General features: G+C 40.5%; 1 protein-coding gene across 5 annotated transcripts in view; it reads right to left on the bottom strand.

Annotated features, from left to right (window-relative positions):
- Nucleotides 1-5,281, bottom strand: part of NTNG1 (netrin G1) — a 291,411-nt gene extending 286,130 nt beyond the window's left edge. Inside the window, exon 1 of one of the 5 annotated variants that reach the window (XM_033093310.1) lies at nucleotides 4,087-5,281. The gene's annotated coding sequence lies outside the window, so the exon portion shown is untranslated. Of the gene's footprint in view, nucleotides 1-3,792; nucleotides 3,909-4,086 lie in introns of those variants that run through there. The other 4 variants (XM_033093312.1, XM_033093313.1, XM_033093318.1 and 1 more) reach the window with 4 other exon arrangements.
- Nucleotides 5,282-16,729: the final 11,448 nt, after the last annotated feature.

Genomic DNA, 16,729 nt, shown 5'->3' with positions numbered 1-16,729 from the left:
TTTCCATTAAAGTATATTTATGGAGTTTTCAAAGAGAATGAAATGTAATAGTCGTAAAAATAGAATATTATTTACCCCTTAACCTCTATCACCTAATGGCACCAGTTCCCATCTGGGTATGCTTTCACCCAGGTTAAAATCATCAATAGCTTCTTAAAAGCTAGGCCATCACAGCAAATAGCTAGGCAAACCAATTATGAGAAGGACAGTCAATGACATATTTGGGGATTTAACATAACTAAACTAATCCCTGCTGGCCCATAACGGAACTCATTGCCAAGTAATGTGGGCTTTGAATTTGTCTCAGGTGTTTGCATCACCAAAAGAGCAGTTCCAGAAGAGCTATAGAAAGCCCCAGTTCTAGTACTTTACCTTGGAAATCTGGGACCTCACCACTAATTAAATAATGCCATCATCTCTACCTGTGCACTAAAGTACTGAGAAGTCCTCTTGGATAAAAATACCCATTCATATGCTATGAGGACTCCACAGACCTCTGTCTAGTGTATAAATTTGCAGAGCCAATGCAAAAATATAAAATTATGTCAGGCCCTCACATTGATGGATGTTATTGATCTGGACTGAAATGGGCTATAAAATGACTTTGCATCCATGGAACATATCTTTTCTCCAGGATTCTGTAGCTAATTCCCTTCCACCTTGGGTTAACTTTGCAAAAAGTATTTCACGGGCCCTTTCTTCCGCCAGAAAAGAAGACTCTCAAAATCCTACAAGGAAGTAATAATGATCAAAATTATAGACAATTATATTCCAAAAACAACTGCCAATTTCATCAACTGAGAGGAAAATATTGACAGCAAATCCACTAACTCTAGCTGGCTTTCAGCATTTGTTTTATTACATAATCTCACTAGGAGGTGGAAGTGGTGGTAGTAGGCTATTTATTCCGTCAATACTCAGCTCTTCAGGGCCACCTGAAATAGACAGCTATTGACTCATTCCTCATAAACATTAAGAATTATATAAATATGCATGTTTCTGAATGGGAAGGGACAAAAGAACTATAATCATATTCCATTGAGTGAAAAATATAGAGATAAGGAAATATATAAATTCCATAACCTATCAAAATTAGCAGCTTCCAAAACTGCCATCATGAAATTGACTAGATGAGATAGTTAACATATCTTGAATGATCTTTGCATTTATTTATTGGTTGTGAAGAAAGCATTTTCTATTCATCTTAATGGGAAACATTTGCTTCTATCCTTTTGTTAACTGTCCTTCAAAATATAAGGAATTAAACATGTACTGAACACGACTGGTATTTTTTACTTATGCTTGATTGGGTATTATGAGTAACTGCCTATCATGAGATTCTTAATAAAACCAAATAGCTCGCCTTAGTATCTGAAAGATCTCTGTTTTCGAGAGAAGAATGATTAGAGAAATTAGCATGTATTTTGCAGGTTGTTTGAAGATGGGATAATAGTAAAATTATTTCAGAATCACTTAAGCCTAAAGAAAACCTGGTGATTCATTACCACAGAACAACAAATCTTTCCTTCTCTTGGAGGGAAGTTCAGAGATCCATGTATTCAAATACATATTTGAGAAAATCTACACCCACTGGAAGTTTTAAAACAAAACTCTGGATTCCAAAGATAAAATTATTTTTTTCAAATATGCTAAATCTCTTACTGACCTACAATATGATTCACACTCACAAATACTTTTCTGTGAACATATAATTGATTTTCTGAGTTATATGAAATTTTATTTCTTGCCAAGCGACTTGGTGCTTTTGTAACTCTAAAACTCAGTCTCAAAATCTTTACACTTAGAAAACATATGAACTAAATGTGCAATGGTTTAATTTTTTAAAGCATATTACCTGATTTTTTTCCAGGTATTAAAGACAGGTATTTGCTCCAATTAAATATATAAAAGGAAATTGAAAAGTACATTAGCCTCCTCCTAAAAAAACCTAACCTGCATTATTGTAATGCACATGCACAGTGAAAGCTGACAAAACAAAAATCTCAATAGGAAAAACGGCTTTCTGTGCAAATAAAATAAAATGTTTGCCTTACAAAATTTTGATTATCCCTCTTCAATGTCACGACAGGAAGTATCCCTAGATTAATAGACAAATATATGGAATTCTGAATGCCCTCATGTTGGTCTTGAGTGGTGAAATAGATCTCATTTCATGATATCCAGAAAAGAAGAAATATACCCCTTATGTATGGAAGCTGGAGTAACATTACGTGTGAAACACTTCATGCATTTTTTACTTTGTGTGCTGATCCACAGGCAAAGATTCAAGTTTTGTCTTAATGAAAAACTGAAGATTGTTTATCTTCCAAAAGACTCTTGGATAGTTTATGGAGCTGCTTCTTCTTTGCCAAAGAGAAAGGAGTGGGGCGCATCAGCCTTTCAAAGTGACAAAGTTCAAAATACCTAATGAAACCTACGATTGCTAATTCCCCACTGGTTAGAGATGCACCTCAAGGGTAGACAAATCAGAAAAACCTTGCCGCTTCTCCGAAAAAGAGACTCTCTGGAAAACTTTTTCTAACCAGCTTAACCATTAAGTATATTTGAATAAATGATTTTTTGGAAGATCTTTCTGTTTTTGTTTTTTTTTATTATTTCTGTAAGATAAGAAAACAGCATTTTCAGTCATAAAATAGGGCCTTATTTCTAGAGCAAAGCTACTGCCAGATACACCATATGTTTAGCAGAATTTTGAATCTTACTCAAAATTTTCCATCCCAAAGACTGACAAATTGTAACGGTAATGAGTGGCTCCATTACCTTTCCCTGGGTAAAGAGAATGGGTAAGAGGATAGGGAACAAAAGCCTCTACTCTCTGGAAATCTATACCTGATGCGACGATGGGACGCAACCTATGACTTTTCCAAATAAAGTTGCTTTAAAATCCCCGCTAGGAATTTTCCTCCCTTGCTCTGTAAAATGACAACCTCCTAAGTGAATTTCAGGAAAAAGAAAAAAAAAAAAAAAGGTTCCCAGGTGAGGTAACTAAAATAAACAGCAGAGGGCGCAGTTTCTTTTTTTATCTAAGTTTTCCAGTGTATGAATCACTTAATTGGCTATTTTGAGCCCAATAATATTCAGTATTATTTGTATTATATATAGATATCCACAAATCCTCACGGGAGAGCAATTCAGTGTCCCTAGCTAAATCCATCAACTGATTAATGCAATGCCGGTAAAGAACCTGAGAAAATGTTTCAAACAGCATTCCTACACCAAGTCTTTCCCTCTTTCAATTTTCCCTTCTCCCCAGCTGCACATCATGGGATAGTAAGGCTTTAATCTTGCACCAATAAAAGAGATTAAATGAAAGGAACTTCAAAAGCTGTCAGTGGGACCAACCAGCTCCATCGGGCCGTCAAGAAGGCAAGTTTTTCCCCCAAAGCAAAGACAATTGGCGAAAGAAAGGGGGAAGAAAAAAAAAAAGGACCCTCCAGTGCGTGATGTGTGGGCAGGTATGTGTGAGGGAGAGCTTGCTGTATGCCGGTCCGTCTGTCTGTCGGTGGAGGCACAGCCCAAGCTGTGGCTACAACACACAGTCGCGTCACCTGCTCCGGGCGCACACCCGGGGAGCCTGGAGTGTGGGGGTGAGAGTGCGCGGGGGTGTGTACCGGCAGGGGCTCCGCGCGCTGCCTCCTCCCCGCGCTTCGCAAACTTCCTCGCCCACCCGGCGCCTTCCCTCCTGCCAGTGGCTGACACTGGGGGGTCGGAGGGAGGGGGCAGCCAGCGGGGAGACGGGCTGATGGGGGGGGGGACGCCAGCGTCACTTACCGTGGGGCCCGTGGGCCCTGGCGCCCCCGGGAGCGGAGCCGACGGCGCGGGGCGGCGGCCCTGCCCAGCCTGGTGCACCTCGGGCGGCGGCCGCCGCGGCAGAGCCGGTGGGCCGCCTCGACTCCCGCCGAGCCTCCTGGGGGCGCGGGCGGAACGGGAGGGGCGGGGTGTAGACCAGGTCGCTACCGCCGCCACCGCAGCCCGGGAGTGAGGCTAGCGCCCGGCCCGCTGCGGGAGAGGACTCCGCGCGCCCAGAGCCCCGCGCTAGCCCGCCACTCCCCGCCGCTTAATTACCTTCGCCTTGGGATCCGGGGGGGCCAGGGGGGCTCCTGCGCGTTGCCCTCTGTCGAAGCCCTCGCGGAGAGGGGAAATTCCTTCCCGTTGACTTCCTCTTCCGAAATGCAAAAGATCAGTGACTTTGACAGGTAGATGAGGGGGAGGGAACAGGGTGGGCGGAGAGGAAGCGAGGATGAGAAAGGTGCCTCTCCCTCCAAAAATCTAGTGATACTAATAACGAAATCGCAGCCTTCGGGAGGTCTGGCCAGCCCAGTCTCCCGCTTGCCGGCTCTCCTCCGCGCCTCGTCGCGCCACTGCCTTGCCACTTCTCGCCTTAAACTTTTACGGAGGGATTTTTTTTTCTATTTCTATTTTGTCTCTCTCTCTTTCTCTCTCTCTCTCTCTTTTTAATTTGTTAAGCTGCAGGACGATTTCCTGATTCCCGGGGATCAGAACCAGCGGCCCGGCGGTTCTACCCCGCTTGGCACAGCTTTCATTTTATTTTAGATGAAGACGTTGAGCTTAGTCAGAAGGGACATAAATCAGGACAATTAGCATTGGCGCCAAGAAGATCCACTAGAACCAATTTCGCCCGGGCTTCCTTCGCGCATTCCTCCACTCAAGTCAGAAATGTCACTGCACATAGCGGAGATGGCTGCGAGACGCGACGCACCCAAAGTCCATTTGATGAAATATACATGGCCCACGATGCTTCTGGATTGCGGTTCCTCGGCTCCCCGCCCCCGCCCGCGGCGCCCGGCCGGACCCTGCTCGGAGCGGACAGCGAGCTCTGGGCAAACTTAGGGGCGCGTGCAAATGAAAGAGTGCGCGCCAGGGCTGGAGAAGCGAGAGTGAAAGACGCGAGCCCGGGGAAGCCGCAGCCCTCGGAGGGGTGGCATGTACGTTTCACTTAAAAGCAGATCTTCTTCTGCAACTGGCAGCAAGTGAGAGGATTGCAAACCTTATACTACCTCGAGACCTGAGCGCTCCGAGCGGTCCTAACTCCGTCCGGCTCACTGTTGCTGCTCCTGCTCCAGCCGCTGCCGCCGCTGCTCCACGACCTCTGGGCCCTGAGGCTAAGACCACGCTTCACCTCCTCCGCCCCGCGGCTCAGTGATTCTTCGCGTGCCTTCCACTTATGCCCCCGCCCATCCCATCCCTCACTCCTCGTTCTCCTCCCCCAAACAGTGCCTAAGCACACCCCTCGCCCCTAGCAGGGATGGCAACTGTTTTTCAACCAACAATTCCCTTGCCCAGCCAGCGGCCCCTACAGCGCAAACCTAGAACCTCCTTATTTAGAAATTCTTTCTCCTTTAGAAAAAGTTGAAGTTTAAGAGAGAACTGTGCGGTTTAGGCCTCCTTGCCTTTTCCCAAGAGACAGACAAATGCCCCCAGGACTTCATTCCCCACCAGTGGGGGCTCAGACTTACCTGGAATCACTCTTAGCTACACACTGACTTAAACAAACAAACAAAAAATAAAAAAAAAACAAAAATAAAAATATAGAAAACAAAAAAAATCAACACTTAGAGACTTTAATTAGAAAGAAAGGCTATTTGAATAGGGAGAACACTTTGATCTCAGGCCTCTGTAAGCATCTCAAAACCAAATAGAAATCGGCTTTTATAAGGTAAGGGGACTGAGCAGTAAGGAAAAGTTGGGCGGATGAGAGGGAGAGAACCAAGGCATTTGGTTTGACAAGACATGGGTCTCTGTGATCCGAGGATTTGGTGAATAAGCTAACAAGGAAGCACGTTCTGCATTTTAGTGCTTCCTTAGATGTGGGGCAAGCTCACAGTTCAGGATCCAGTGGAGATGAGAGAAGCCTGACTCAAGTGTAGACAAGGCAAAGCAGAGGGTTAGAAATGGGCAATCGTGAACACTTTGTCCGTCAGTCATACTGCCTCACAAAAAAGGCACAAGAGCTAAGAGCAGAGGGGGCATTTTTCTGCCATGATTGGGGGTGGTGGTAACAGAAGGATATGCATAGGGAGGCAGGTCTTTGAACTGAGCCTATAATCAGACCTTCCTGGGCCCTGAGTAGCCAGGATGGAGGCAGAGATTCCAGGAACCCAGACCCTCCAACACCTGAGAGGCTACAGTGAACCCTTCCTCCCCTGACTCCCTCCACTGCAGGAATCTGGAGTTTCCCTGTTTCCCTCTTCCCCACCTCTGTGCTTAAGTATTGACATTACATAAGGAGTTACTTGCAGGGGTGAAACTCCTAGAAAGGGTTCTTTGACAGTTGCCCTTCCTGGCTCTTCAACCAGTCTCCATCCATCCTCCTCCTTGAAATATACTGATTATATGGAGATATCGCTCACCATCTAAGCCCCCACCCCTACCCTACAGCCCTCTAGAGCCTCATCCCTTCTGGTGAGCCAGCAGGACTGGAAAATCAACACTGGCAGTGTCCATCTCACTTCTCATTGGCTCCTGGCCAGAACACTGAAACACAGACAGCTCTCAGCCTGACCTTTCCCTCCTGCCTTTTTCTGTCAAGTTAAGAAACCCCCTTCTGAGTTTTCATTCTCAGCTTTATCTGATCTTTTTAGGTACTTTTCCAGTAAAAAGTAAAGAAATCCATGCAGAGATTAGAAAATTCCCTTCTGGGACACACCAAAGTCTTTGTGATATTGATGCCTGACCTGGAGAAATGTTCCCTTTCATCTGCCAAAATCTTGGAACTAACCCCTGTTCCCTTCATCCTATACCATACCCTCCGTACACCCTATTCCAAGGTTCCTTTGATTGGGAGGCAGACAGCAGTCCCAAAAGAGTCTGATGTGAATGGGGACCCTCTCCAGTCAAGTAGCTTCTCCCACCCCAGGAGTGGGAGAGTCAGGGGTGAATTTTTCTTCCAAGCATCTCCTCTGATCTTTTCACAGAATCAGTACATCACCAACTAAACATGTGGAGCTAAACTCTGGGCAGGAAATCAGAATCCCCAGAAGAGCTTTTCCAACATTAAATCCTCCTCCCCTCCAGATCCTGATGCCCCCACCAGTGGGGGTGGGGTGGGAAGGGCTTTTTCTCCAGAAAGCACGTTGGGATCTGATATTCTCCCCTAAACTGAGAACCTGTGAACGAACGTTTATATATTAAACCAGCTTTCCAGAATATACCTTTGCACATTTGTTTATATAACATACAACAATCAGAAATTTACTTTAGGTATTTTCTGGGGATCAAGGAAAATAATTTAGGGCATATTTTTCCCATCACCCTTTGCTTTCTCCACCTCTATATGTTTGATGGTCTTTGGAAAGAATGGCTTTCCTGTTTTTATTGAAACTTTCCATACTTTTTTCTCTCTCTCCATTTAGAGAATTGCTTGATCTTTTAGTTTCCTGGCTTCCGATCTCTGGCTGGTTTCATATGCATTGCTCATTCTTCTTCAACTTAGATTTTCATTTATTTGTAATCCTGTTAGGTCTCTAACTGTTGTTCGCTTTTCTAGGTTATTAGCTGCTTAAAAACCTTCTTTTGAGAGATTTGGCAGGGTTATTTAAGTGTTTGTAATGTCAGTACACCAAACGGGTAGTGATAGCATTTTGAAATATATCTAGTCCATAAAGATACTTCTTATAAATATTGCCAGGTACTTGACATAAAGTAGGTATAGATAAATGTTCATCACAGGTGTGAATAATTTTTGTCCATTCCCAGGATTCTGTTATAGCCTCCTTGGTATCTGAAACTAACTCCCATTTTATTAAACTAAGACTCAGATGTCTGAAATACCCAAATCAGGGACAAGTTCTATCTGGCCAATTGTATACTATGTGATAGATGCCCTTTATAACTACTGCTTGTGTCCCAGTAGAAACATCCTTCCTAGCAGTTGTAAAAGCTTCAGCTCTTTCTTGCCTCCACTCTGTGTTCAGGGAAATATTTTATCACAGAGCCATTAGGAGTGTAATTTTGACAGGTTTTGAAGCCCTTCCCTAACAGGATTTTTTAATGCTTAAATATTTTGACATTTAAACCTCTCACAAGCCCTAAGCATCTGGCCTGGGCTCTATCGCTAGACTGTATTGGCATTTTCCGCTGTTGTAGATGTACCAACATCTAAAACATCTATCTCAAAACTTTAAATTTACAAGCCCAAACTATCTAAGTATCATACGTACGTATATCAACAATCTCATTTAGTTCTTCTGACAACTGAGAGCAGACCAAAGGACATATTGTATAGCATAAGAAAATACCCATAATTACTGTGTTACTGATTCTAGAACATGAAGAATAGCAGATGGTATAAGCCTTTGGTAGTCAATGACTGATGGAGGGAACATGACCTTTACCACCCATGTGCTTTCTACTATATGGTACAGTGAAAAATAGTTTGGAAATAATAAAATTAGCAGCTTGGTTAAAATAATATGAAAACAAAATGTGGGTTTGGGGTTTGTTTGTTTTTTAAGGAGAAAGCATGTCAACCTAAAAGATAACTTTTTTTAGTCAAATACTTCATGTCTCTTTATTATTCTGATTTTACAACCCTAAAAGTGTTGAAGCGAGAATAGTTTTCTTATCTTTGTTTATCCTAGCTCACGCATAAGAAATTACTTCTTAATTTTTATGCTTTCAGAGCATATGACACTAGACATTTTTATCCAACCAGTGAAATCTGTCAAAATTATGACACCCTGAACTTTTTTTTTTTTTGAAACTCAGAATGCATAGTCAATATCTGTTAAATAATTTATCTTTTTGCCGAGCTACAAAAAGAGGCATGTTGGGCTAATGCTATGGTCTGGACAAACTCAGTATGCTTATGAACTTATATTTTGTTGTGTTTATTTTGTCTAAGATCATTAACTTATTTCTTGGGGGGAAAAAGATCTCACAATTAATCTAGTATGTTGGCTGGAAAAATTCAGTCTCAAAAATCAACAGCTGTGTAGATTTCCTGCAATGTAATTTTCGTATTTTCAATTCCTCTCCAACAACAAAATCAGCAGCCTTTTCAAACAGAGAAGGAAAATATATGGAGGAAGATTAACACTCCTTGCCTAATTTAGAGGTCTTTTTATTAATTCCATCCCAATGGTTCTTTTCTTCCATTCAATAAATATTGATGGAACCAACGCTGCCTGCGAGGGATCGTGCTAGAAGCTGGAGGCACTGCAAAGCTCTCAAGTCAGAGTATATACTATCATGCTGGGGAAAGTGCATTTTTGTAATGGTTAAGTCTGGAGACTCCTTTTATACCCAAGATAGGGCAAAGATGCACACAACTCAGATGATGGTACAGGGTTTCAAAGATCTCTATCAGGCCCAAAGGCAGAATGTACTAATGGCTGAGCTACACTTCAGTGAACCACTGCAACGATAATATCCATGATGAAAGATATTCCAAGAATAGAAAAATAGCAGACACAGAAGAGAAATTTAAGATCGCATGGTGCCATTGGTATGACTTCTACGCCACCCTGATGTTTCTCCCTGCTTTTCTTGACTTCTGCTTCTGGGTTTAGTTTGATGTTTACTATTTGAAATGATGACCTCACCTGCTGTTTTCATCAGCGCTATGGCTCCCATCCCTTAGATTCTGTGCTGAATCGAGGCAGTGGATATAAGCTGGGTTGGCTTCTAGTGAGTAAACGGATATTTGCCAAGTGACTTTTACCTCCCTGTGGGCTGCCATCTCCTTTGGCAAGAAGCATCCCTCTCCTCCAGAAAATGACTAATTCTCTTAAATCCTGTTTCAATTTGTAATGGAAAAGAATGAAATCAGAGGCGTTATGAATTCTCTTTCTACTTCAGTAAGCCTGGAAGAAAGTTGATTGTCAACTATCATAGTCTCCAAACTATGACATCGCAGAGAAAACAATACAGATTGTAAGATGTCTATGATATTATGGAAATATTTCTTTTTCCCTCTTCCTTCCCTTTTTCTTCTTTCCCAAACATGACTTTCAGATGGCCTATGTGCTAGGGGACTGCATTGGAAATAACAAGATGAATAAGGCTGTCCTTCCTATAGCTTACAGTCTGTTAGAGAAGACAAACTTATAAACAATGTGATACTACTGTTGGAACTGAGATTGAAACCCACAGGGAGCAGATGAACCCCAAAGGAAACCATGTACAATTCCCCTTGGGGATCCTAGAAAAAGATGGGTAGATAAAGTGATATATGACCTACACCTCAAAAGATGAGTAAGTGTTCTTCTAGCAGACAAAGGAGCAAAGTGCCTTCCAACCAGGAAGCAGGTGGAACAGTCAGGAGGCCTAAATGATAGGGCATATTTTGGTGTGACTGCAGCTCTCAGCCCCATACAGATGGCCTTTGTGGTGAATGCTTACGGGCTTTTGACCCTGAAAGTCTGCAACAAGAACTGAGAGCTATAGGAGATAAAATTTTTAAAAAGAAAGTATCCTATGTTATGTAGGTTGACACATAAGAACATACCAATAATGTATCATTATTGACCTACAAAAATGGCAACTTTAGGTCTCAATCAAATCAGATCAAGTACTGCCCATTCAGTTCTATGTTATTTGTGTTAAGAGGAAAGAGTAATTGTCATGCAGGGTCTCAGCTCCCTCTCCCCGCACAAGAATGCAGGATATGGTGAGGCCAAAAAGGAACACCAAGGGGGCCATGGAATTCTACCACTATATTCTCTCTGGCAGCTGGGTTGGAGACTCAGGAAGCAGGATTCACATGATGCGCAATCCGCCTTCTGCTTCTCTGCCAACCAACCCACTTGCTAGCTGCAATCCACGCCTGCTAGCACAGCCACGGCAGTTATATCAGTGGCTAATGGCTAACTGGTAACAGCTGATAGCCACCCAGCCACAGCGGATGGCCATCTGATCACAGCTGATGGCCATCTAATAACGGAGCCAGCACCTTTCCGCGTCAGGCCAAGAGCCTGGAAACTGCTCTCTGGGACTCTGTCCCCACAGTAATCTAAAATAGCAAATAATTTTTAAAACTTCTATATTAGCTTTGGAATACATTGTATGCCTTCTTTTGGCATGAGATATACCTTCCTAATGAGGTTTTGTGCTTAGAATGGTATTAAAATTCGTTGGATTTCCCTGAGTAAGCACTGACAGTGGGGGAACGTGGCTGCAGAGCAGACTGGTGACCGAGAAACCCAAGGTTCAAATATTTAACCAGGAATAAGCCACACATGAATAATGGAGAGTTGTGTAATTAGTAATTGCAGGCACCAATTAAACCTTAGATGAAAGAACCAGCCCCCAGTCATTCCACCCTGGTTTGCATTTTTGCTATTCTAAATCAGTGTGCTTCAAACTCCTGTTAGAAAATAACTATTTGTCAAAAAGGAGGAGGAAGAAAGTAAAAGAAGATAGAAAAAGATGCTAAAATTTAAGAAATTCAGAAATAATTAGGCAGAATGGGAGGAAACAGTAACAAAGTGATGCTTGCAGCGAACAGTACTTCTCTAAGTCAAAGTGGAGTTCAGATATTTTTCTTTTTTGGTGAAGATGGGACCATTAGTCAGACTCTTTAGCTGCTTATGACCAAAAAGTCAGGATATGTATCGGTGATGAGGCCAAAATTGAATAATCTGTTTTTATGTTTCACCTGCCCTCCCACATAGTCCCAACTGCCTTCTGCATTTATAAACCTTAGTTTTCTTGATATGCGTGTAATATAATACTTAAGAAACTACCTCTCTCCTCAGTCACTTCCCTGAAATTGTATCTGCCCCCACTGGTCTGAAGGCTGAGTTTGCAATAAAAGAAGAGAGCTAGACTGTCAGTTACCGTATATCATCCCGGTGTATATATTACTAAGATGTTGCAATTATCCTCAAATTAAGAACAGATGCATAGACAAGGAGAGCTGACTGGTCATAGTTCATTTAAACATATGAAGTTCATTTAACCTAGAAGCAGGATCCCAGATTGAAGCAACAAAAATTCTGATACCATTAATTGTTTAGATCATTCAAATTAATATTTTCAGAAAAGCCAATGAGACACTAAAGTTGAAGCAGCACTGGAGTGGGAGCCAAGAGACCAAGATCTTGTCAAGACATTTTCTTGCTGCGTGAATTTGCATAAGTCATTTCACCTCTCTGGGCCTTAATTTACCTAATCTGTAAAATGAGGAAGGGGAGTTTGTTGAATCTAAGGAAGTAGTTCTCAAAGTGGGATTCAGGGACTCCCTACCTTGGAATGGCCTCCACAGGTAATTCTTCCTGAAGCACATTAAATTTTGAGGATCACTAGCTTAAGGTTGCTTCTAGTTTTTGCATTTTGAGTATTGCTTTGAGATTGGGATTACTTTAAATGACAGCCGAGACAAAAATACATGTATCCTTCAAATTCTTATGATAGAATAGGATGTCTGATATCTAAAAGTCATATATAAATTTCTATCAGAATTAAGTGGGATATATGTTTGATTCCCTGTAAGATTAGATAGAATGAAGGCCAAGGACTTTGAAGTCATATTGTTAAGAAAGGAAGAAATCAAGCATTTGTTACACAATACAATTAATTTGTAACCATGCTCACTAAGGCCCAGTTTCTGGAACATATGTATTAGCTGTAAGCTGCCGTAAATCTTTCCTGGAAGTGTATTATTCGACTTCTAAACACCAGTTCTCTGAAACCCACCATGCAGTCATGAGGTGTTAAAAGCTTTTGAACATTTTATTCCAGTTGAGTTTCTTCAAAATCAGTCAGTGATTACAGGGCTTTCTTTACTGGCACTAGCTAATATATCTATGTAAAATGCACTTGTCAATTATTATAGTCAGGCTTTTATAAAGGTCAGAACTTCCAAAACATTTTAGATTAGACATTTATCAATTAAACTATAAATTGGTATGTGTATATATTATATGCATGCATGTATTTTCTGTGTATTCAAGTTCAGTCATTATGAAATGCAGTATGATGTGTTGGCAAATCCTCAAAGACCAGAATTCAAGTCTTTAATACATTGCTTAACTGTTGCATGGCCTTGGCAACTAGCTTTATCTTTCTGAGCTTCTATTTCCTCAGTTGTAAAGCAGAAATAATGACAATAAGTATCTTACAGGATTGCTGTGAAGAATAAATGTGATATTTGGTTAAAAAAAACACTGCAAATATTAACTATCATTTATTCACATATTATAATATTCAGTCTGCAATTAATATATCATCATAAATTCTTACATTTATATATTCATTTACTTATTTAATAAATAAGGTTTTTTGGGGGTTTTTGTTTGACCATCCATCCTGCTTCTAACACTATAGCAAATATTCTGGAAAAGAAGTATAGGAGTAGATGCTTCTATTTCTATGCTTAAGTCACTTCAATTTTACTCGAGGATTTTACAACAATATCTATCACACAGTGTAAGGTTAAAAACTGAACTACAAATTTAAAAAACTGACTAAAAGTGTATACGATTGGTCTTCAAAGATCAGGGAGTGTTGCTCTGACACAGGTGGAAGGAAGGAAGACCTTTCAGAGTGACAGGTAAACAATGGCGGGAATTTGAACAGGAGGCTGAGCAGGAGCAAAGACACTTAGCAGAGCTGGGAAGGTCAAGCCATTTCCAGGAGATGGAGGGGAGCAGAGTCCTTGGAAAGAAGGCATCATGTTAGCAAACTGTGCGCAGACGTTTGAAAAGTCAATGTTTCCTGAATTCCCCAGTGAGGACTTTGAAATTTATCCAGGAGGTAATATGAAACAGAGTTCTGAGTAGAGGAGACCCATGAATAATATGGTATTTTTTATAAATTTATCTGGAAATCATGTTCATAATGAATTTGAGTACAGAGATACTAGAAGCAAGGAGAGCGTTCAGGAGGCTACTGGAGGAAGCCAGGTAGACGATGATTTATAGTAAAACGATAGATGTTGAAAGAGAACAGAACAAAAATAGATATGTGAAACCATGGTGAGAGTTCTATCGGAATTTATTTTAAAAAATAATTTTAAACTAAACAGTTCTTATAAGTGAGATGAGGATGAAAAATCCTATAAAACTCTTACATTTTCATTTTTCTTCAAATGTCCAAAATGCACATACCTACCTGTTCTTCATTCTATCACACATTTATTGAATGCATACTATGGGCATTATTCTAGGAGCTTGGGATTCAGTGTGGAATATAAAAAGATTGAACTCATGGGCTGTACATTCTAGTTGGAGGACAAAGGACATAAATAAAACACCTAATTAATAAGTTATCTACTATGTTTGAAAGAGAAAAATATATGGAAACAAGAAAAATTCAGAGCAGGATATTGAGGGCTACTTGCAGTGTGAGACAGAGTGGTCAGTACAGACCCTATAGAGAAGGTGACATTGAGCAGAATTCAGGAGGAAAGACAGCTGGTCCCACAGATATATTAGGGAAGAATGTTCCAGAAAGAAGAAATAACTAGTGGAAAGGCCCTTAGCCTCCCTGGCATGTTGGAAGAGGCCAGCATGGCTAGAGATTTAGAATTTTGTTTTTAACATCTGACAGAAACTTACAGCAAATTACATTCATTTGAGGCCTAACCATATTTGTATTATTTGTATATCACATAGCCTCTATCAAGCAATTCTGAGCCTTTTGGGGGGAAAATATTATAGTCTTTTCAGCATGGAGAACAGTCTTTTTCACATTTGATGTCAGTTAGCATGATTTTTATTTTTTATCAATATTATTGATTTTTGTATGGGTATTTCATTTCTGTAATTTTATGAGAAAAATTTTAAAAACTCCATTGCCCATTTTTAATTTTGGCCACCCCCATATCTCAGAAAGATTTGAGGCCACTTATAAGAGTGCGCAAATTACAACCCCCACCCAAAAGGAGCAGAAACAAAGTGCAATAAGAAGGTTTAAAATGCACTTCATAATGTCCACATGCCACAAAATTTCCCTTAAGCTTACTAGTGGACAAAAAAGAAAAAATCTTATAATTTAATTTATAATAACTATTAGATTTAAAAAACAAAACAAAACACTAAGTATATAGAAAAAGAATATTCTTTGCAATAAGACCAGGCATGCATTTTTTCTGGGGGTCCTCAAAAAAGAATATAATGTGATGAAATATTATTTACAGCATCCTTGCCAAAGATGAATAAACAGTAAAAAAATGTTTCAGAGGAAAGGCAGTTTAATTCAAGACTTCAGCTGGTTATGTTGAGCATGTTGGGAAAGGCATGGGATACTCTCAAAATATTTGTTTTAGCAAAAAAAGAAATCTCTTTACTCACTTAGGATTTCATATAACCATGTTTACAAAGTCTACAAATTGCATCTCTGTCCCTTGTTGCACATTAAAATACTGAATTCAAACCAGGGAAACTTGGGTGGGATCCCCAGTTGTGTTACACAACCTTATAAGAACGCTAGAGAATAGACTAGAATATTTAGTCCGCTGCTGGCAAGCCTCTGAGCCTGAGTACCAGAGCCTACAAACCACGACATCATAACCAAGGTCAAAATGGAAGGCTTGACTGTCCCATAGACCAGTTTTACCAATCTTGGTAAATTTAGGATCGTGTGAAATACTAAGTATCATTCTTGTCTTGGTAGAAAGGGACAACACCTTAATACTTCAAAAGAACCAGAAAGTACTATCAGGAGCTTTAGAGCTGCTGCAAGGCAGCATTACGATACATTTCACATTTTAAGACCCTCCTACCTACTGATAATGCTCTTAAAAGTTGTTTTGAGACAGTGAAAAAAATCCCAATAGTATTATATTATGGGATGCATTCGATGTGGTGCCCATTACATACTCGTACTTATCATGAGTTATGTGTGCCTACATCTCTTAATTATTTGTCTTATATTACATTTATGTGAAAAGCTCTGCTCACTGACTATAATGGATTTTGTGTGCCATAAGAACATCAATGACCACTGGGATATGTAAGGTAATATTGAAAAACAAATGGGAGATTCTTATGAACCTGACTTCAAGTGGGTGCCTGGAAACACATCATAAATGATGAACAGCTTCTATGAGGCCGGGGGCGGGGGCGGGGAGAAGAGTTATGTCAGCTGGCCCCCAGCTGGTCTTCACAAATATGTGTTACGTGGAATAATGCTTAACGCAAAACCCATGGAGATATTCACGCCTCTGACAACTAACCAGGACTTGTGATTTGTGGTACCACTGCAAGCCAGTAAAGGGCCGCAACAGTAAACAATAAAGGTTTTTGCAACAGTAAACAATAAAGCCTAATTATTTCAAGTTGTAAATAAAAATGATTGACTTTGTTATATGTAAAAGTATTTGCTGCAAATTAATTATACAGAGGGTGTAAAAAGAATTTATACACATTTTAGGAAAGGAAAAAACTGTATTAAAATTATGCTGGTGGCAATCACTTTGAGCACTTCCTGTAATTGCAGAAGTCAAACGTGACTTGTATTCATCTTTTGTTATCAGTATATATTGAGTATTACAATTTTAATTCAGTATTTTCCTTTCTTAAAATGTGTATACATTTTTTGGCACCTTCTGTACTATGCTAATAGTTCTGATAGGCTAGCTTTAAACAACATAATCTTAACACAAAACTAAAATTTATAATTAACTTGACCATTTGTCATTTCATAATCATTTGGTTCTTACAGAACGTAGAGAGAAGCAGACAGAAATCACAGGTTTTTCTACAGCTATTCTGGGAACACTTAAATGAAGTATTTTCTCATCCTC

The sequence above is a fragment of the Rhinolophus ferrumequinum genome, chromosome 22, assembly GCF_004115265.2.
Source record: "Rhinolophus ferrumequinum isolate MPI-CBG mRhiFer1 chromosome 22, mRhiFer1_v1.p, whole genome shotgun sequence".
In the NCBI taxonomy this organism is placed as follows: domain Eukaryota; kingdom Metazoa; phylum Chordata; class Mammalia; order Chiroptera; family Rhinolophidae; genus Rhinolophus; species Rhinolophus ferrumequinum.
Note: the sequence above shows the minus strand (reverse complement) of the source record. Positions and strands in the feature narration are given on the sequence as shown.